The sequence below is a fragment of the Lichenostomus cassidix genome, chromosome 6 (genome assembly GCF_008360975.1).
Source record: "Lichenostomus cassidix isolate B80296 chromosome 6, HeHo_3.0, whole genome shotgun sequence".
Taxonomy (NCBI): Eukaryota; Metazoa; Chordata; class Aves; order Passeriformes; family Meliphagidae; genus Lichenostomus; species Lichenostomus cassidix.
In genome coordinates, this window is record NC_139487.1 from 25,107,568 (window position 1) to 25,113,567 (window position 6,000).

A 6,000-nucleotide genomic window follows, 5' to 3' on the forward strand; every position below is an offset into this window, starting at 1 on the left:
CTGAATTTTCTTTTGTTTTTAAAGCACTTCAAGTGATTTTTATTTCTTTCTCTTGCAGAAGATTTTCTGAACTCTGAAGAGAAACAAACAAAAAAAAACCCTCTAAGCGATTCTTTAAGTTGACATTTAGTAAATCACAATTGCTGCATTTCATCATAGTAGGACTTAAGCTTAATAGAGAAGATAATATAAGCCCAATGCTTTTCCACTTCTTGTACTTATGTAGCTGTTTATTACATATTTAAAAGTCTGTTAGTAATTTCTAATCCTTCTTGGTAGTAAAGGTAGATTTGATGTATGCTTTTATTAATTAAAAAAAAAAAATTCAGAAACCCAGGACCATATCCAGGCACAAAAAATTTTATAATTAATAGCCTACATTTTATAAAGCTTAGACTTCTTCTTTTTTTCTTGAGACTGGTGCAGTAATTTATGAAGATTTCTGACAGAGAACTCTGAAAAATTGTTTCATTAATACAGATACCCTTCATAGGGATTTTTGCACTGTAGCATATCCGTGCTGTGGTGGGTGTTGCTCTGTTGGCCAGTTCATTTGTCAGCTGCAAGTGCCACACAAAGTGAGACATGGTGGACTTGGAAGAAATGTAGTGGCACATTAGCTTGTGTGTTGTCCTTGTGGTGCAAGGAGGGGCTGCACCTGCCCAGGGAAGGGCAAGGGTGCCACTTGACACATCCCTCTGGGCTTGCATTTTGCTCCCATTGCATTTTGGTAGCTCTAATGCTTAGTTACTGAAGGAGAAAAAGGGTCAGGGACCTGAAGGAAATGAGGGGACTGATTTGCTAGACTGAACTTTAAAACGTTACAGGGGGCAATCCCAGTGACAGCAGTGAACTTGCTAGAATATAAAAAAATTACTTTGCTGAAACCTTACTGTTTAGGGTGTTCTCTGTGGTCAGCCTTCAGCTCTGCTTGTCATTCAAGTTTCCCTGAGCTTTCCCTGAATGCATAAAATAAAGAGATGGCATTGTAGGAGAAAGAGAAAACAGGTGATGCTGAATAAGTTTCTGCATCATCTATTGCAGAGATGATGTCTAATTTTTCCCGCATGGATAATATATGTATACAATAGATTATGCTACCCAGAATGCTAAATATTCTGAAACAGGTAGCACATTATGCTTTGGATTTAGTTCAATCTAGAAAATTATATATTTTGGCCTATGCAAGCGTATTTATTTGCTATCATACTATATGTATATATATATGGATGTACTGTTGCCAAGTGTATTTAAAATATACATGTGGTTGAATATGTATGCACATGGGTAAACTTGTATTTATGAAATCTGCAGATTGAATCAAGCCTGAGGTAAATACCCTGTTTCTTTCAGAATGTGTGGGAAAGAGGGGACCTTATATATACATGTGGCAACATCTGTTTTTGCCACCCACTTGAGAAATTAAAATATAACAGAAGGGAAGAAACATCTGTCTGCTGGAAATCATCTGTGCAAGCAGCATGTCCCCAAGTGGCCCAGAGCGGAGGAGTCTGTCATATGTGAGCAGCAAAGCAGGGTGTGTGCTCCTCACCAAAGAGAGGGCAGAGCTGTGTGAAGCTTCCCAAGTGCTCATTGCCCACAGTGCACTCCTGGAGCTGTAAAAATGTTGGGCTTGGTTAAGGCTGCTGGACTTTGCTGCTGTAGGGCTGTAACTCAAGCAATGCAAAATTAGGAAGAGGGGTTAAATTCAGTGGGACAGTCAGATTGTCCTTTCAGTCACTGCTGCTTTGAAGCTCATTTCATTAGCAGTTACCTGTGTCTTGCTAGAACTGATCTCTTGGCTTTCTTGTCCTTTACCATTTCCAAAACTTACACAAAGCCTTCTTTTCCCATGCTCTGTCAAACTTAATCTAAAAAACAAATTTGGACAACTTCAGTGTTTTTGAACGTTTTCTTGTATTATGTGTTCATGGAAGGAGGATAGGAAGGAGCAGTGTGAGACAGCTGGCATCAGTGACCTATGTATTGTACTGTTGAATTAAGTGGGGTGTACACATCAGTACCCAGAGGATGCACCTCTACAGGTCAAATTTCTTCTGCTGAAAATCGTTTTTGGTTGGTGTTTTTTTTTTTTTTTTGGTTTGTTTTTTTCTTTTAATTTAGTTAAGCGCTCTGTCCAGCATGTTCTAATGTTCTGCTGAATCTGGAAGCCAGGATAATTTTTTTTGTGCTCTATTTAAAGATATATAGGTGTGTATATATATATATATATATACGTACAGGGAGATAGACATGTTCTCTGCTTTGCTGTAATTATACCTTTAAGTTGGGAATTGAAGTTCTGAATATTGCCTTCATATTATTTCAGGGAATAATGTTTCACAGTTCTTACGCATTTGGTGATATCTTTTGATAAGTAAATGTGATTACGATTGGGATTTTACAGTTGAAATAAAACTGAAAATATCCTCAAATATTCTTCAAATCTCAATAGCACTTTGCATATTTCTGCTGTGCAGGATGTAAAAAGGGACTGTGGGAAACCATGTATTTTTCAGACTCAGTGACATATGTAACTGTTTGTGAAGCTGATGGCTAACTACCAGCCTATTGTCCAAAAATTGTTGTTTGATTTGCTCTCCTTGTCATTGTGTTGTTTGTTTTTGGAGTATCTTAAAAGAAAAAAACTATTTTCAGTGGCATTTCCTACACCCTTTTGTAGCTATTCAGTTAGATTTGCTCTGAGGCTCATTTGGAGACCAGCACTGAATAAAGGTCTGTCACAGGGTGTTTATTTGGTAATAAATAAATCTGGCCACAACTCTGTCCAGGCACTGGAGGTGTGTTCAGATCCTTGCATTAATGCAGCATTAACTTTGCTGAGACTCCTTAGAGGAGTCCTGGAGCCCCTTTTTAAATTGGAGTACAATAGCCAGCTCCAGTTCCCAGGCTGAATAGCATGCCTTGAGGCATGTTCTGTGCCTGTGTCCTTGCTGGCACAGGACCTTTCCCTCTTGGTGACTCAGGCCTGTTGTCAAGACACATGTACCCGACTCATCACATTAATAGGATTGGCTGCAATGTTTTTAGTCAATTTTCAGGCTCAGTCACTTGGCCACAACATGTAAAATAGACCACTAGAGTTAGCCCTCAGAAGATTTGTTTCTAATGCTTAAAACACAACAGTCCTTTGCTAATGTGCAAAAGTTTCACTCATCTACTTCTGTTTAGTTTGCATCGAAATGAATTTCATGAAGGTCTCCAAATTTTGCAGACAATTTGTTAAAGAAAACCCTTTCCCTGTTTAGATTTTCCTTTTTTCACATGAGAAGATAAGCAGGTAGACTCTACCATTGCAGATTCATTACTACCCCTTGGTGCTGAAAGCTGGGGCAAGATTTTTTTCATACATTTTGACAAATAGGTATTAGCAGAAGAGATAAACTTGTAAATATTCTATGAAATTGAATGTTTATGTGCTGTGCAGTGACTGAATATTGAATTTGTAGACAGTAGGTCTTAAATGATCTGAAACCTGCTTTAAAAAACAACTAAAATGAGTAGAACGTGAAAATTTCCCAGTAGTATTTATTTTTCTTTTATATTCTAGCCATTCAACTTACTCTGCAGGGTAGGTACAGTGCACTTACAGTCCAACTGTTAAGTTTAACTTTCTGAAGGAGCTGATGTGCCAATTATAAACTGGCCAACATTTTTTCTGAACACATGAATGTGCAACTACAATTGTATGCTCAATGTGGGGGGTTTATTTAATTTTATATTTGCCATCAAGTAAGATCTCTGTGCTGTCACAGGCCATTGATTGCTCCACTGAGTCCTTTCTGTTCTGTCTCTAGCTGGCTACTTGAGCAAAGGGTTAATTCAGCTTTGGTTCCTTAGTCTCTCATTGTTTCTTCTTTCCTTTTCTCTGTGATTCAAACAGAATACTTCAGCCTCCCAGCTGTCAGTCTGTCAGTTTCCATGAGTGCTAAATACACTAGGGAAAATAAGCAATTTATTGCATTTTCACAACTGAGGAAGACTGGATGGCTCAGGAGGTTGGTAATGAGCCTAGATACTGAAGTTACAGATCCAGCATTGAGCTACACATGCTACTAACTAATTCAAAGATTTATCTGTAGAGATGTTGCATAGATTGCATCAAAGAAGCTAAAGTTGGACTGGTTTTGATGGGACTTGATTTTCTTGCAGATGATTGCAGTAAATTTAAACTGAAACACCTTGAAGTCCAAGTTTAGCAAATGAAATTCTTGTCACAGGTGCCTTTCCAAGCTGTTCGTTCAGCAATCTACTGCAGGTGGACCCAGTGCAGAGTCACTTTTCTCTTCTTGGCTTCAGCTTTTCTTAATAGTCAGCTCTCATACACTGTATATGAGATATAAAATTGATTATTTAGAACATTTTGGTATATTGTATCATGTCATAGTGTAAGTCCAAATATAAGTTGTGAGACCAGACTTCCACTCTAAAATAATAAAAATAATACTTTAGGGGAAACTTTCAATTTTTTTTTTAGGTGAAAATTAAGTTCACAATATTTTCAAGACTTGTTTGAGCATATTATTAGGGAGTTTTATGCCTAAATCCTGTCTAACTGGAAAAAATAAATTCAAAACCTGAGTTTGCAGCAGGCAGCTGTTCAAACAGAAAAAACAACCCCAGTGGTCTCTTGCATGTGGAGAATCTTCAGCAAATGTGTTGAATTGCACTCCTCATTTCACTGAGGTTTAATGATGTCCAGGAGCATTTGGCTCCAGTTGTTTCAGCCCAGTGATGTGAGGCTGAGCTTAATTTTGATTGAAAATATGGAGTGATGTGTCACTCTGAGTGTGGGGAATAAATCTTGCCTTTTGTAAGGAAGCTTGCAGTATGTATGCAGTATTCACTGGCCATTTTGAAGTATCTGTTTATATTTCATTGTTTTATGTAGGGTCTTGTGTAATTAAAAAAGTTAAAAATTATTAGATGTGTGGGTAGCTTTTTTGATTAGAAGTGTATGACACTCTCGTAACACGCTTTCAATATTTTGGCAACTTTCTACTTATAGCTAATTAGTTAATATGGATTTTTCCAAGATAATAGATTTAAAGTCTATGAAAGTTAAATAATGCTCATGTGCTGCTATATTTTATCATCTGAAGCAATTTCCTACCAAAAACCAAAACAGAAGGAGGGTTGAAAAAACCCCCAGAACCCTACCACACAACAAAACCCAAACCAAAATAATAATAAAAATAACAATAAAAAACTTACCCAGAAAATTCCTCACAGGAAAAAAAAAAAAAAGGACCCTGACCCCAAAACCCTTCAGCAAAAACAGTCTTTACTCTTGTAGGATGCATCAACATCTATTGCCTTGTGAAATACCTGATAGGACAAGATATTCAATTTATGGCATTTAAACTTGAACCCTGTTAAATAATAGATAAAGCATTTACTTTCAATAGCACTGATTCTCCAGTTGAAGGTTGAATTTTGAACTAAGGCTGTCCTGGCAATTTACTTTCACAGAAGGCACTTGCAGTTTGTGCTTGAACAGGATAACCTCCAATGATCTTTGTAGTTTGGTGGCAATGTGACCCAGGACAGCACTTAATCTCTTAGGCAGATCTGGGAGGGATGGATTAAAGGTATCCACTCACAGCTGCTGTAAATTACAGTGCCGTTTATATACTTGTATATTTTACAGATTTCATAAACGTGCATTTTTTTTTTCTACAAACAAAAGATGATTTTTTTCCACTTATTAGTGATCAATAGATATAGATTGCTCATAATGTTTGTATGTACACAGGCACATAAGGAGTAGTACATAGGGAGGAAATTAATCTGTAAAAACATTTTCGGGACAAATAATTGGTTTCAAATAGTCTTATTTGCAACAGGAACCATTCTCTATAATGATTGTAAGCAAAAAAGTGAAGAACCTGACTTTTTGGAACCTGAAAGGTATTCAGATGAGACATTTCCAGTTCAGGCTATTGGAATACATAGTTCAGTTCTGTTCACATACAAATG

General features: G+C 37.1%; 1 long non-coding RNA gene across 1 annotated transcript in view; it reads left to right on the forward strand.

The window, feature by feature from the left end:
- Positions 1-2,003, forward strand: part of LOC146435503 (uncharacterized) — a 50,614-nt gene extending 48,611 nt beyond the window's left edge. The window contains exon 3 of the long non-coding RNA XR_014852973.1: positions 1,354-2,003. This is a non-coding gene — a long non-coding RNA (uncharacterized LOC146435503). The remainder of the gene's footprint in view (positions 1-1,353) is intronic.
- The last annotated feature ends 3,997 nt before the right edge of the window (positions 2,004-6,000 follow it).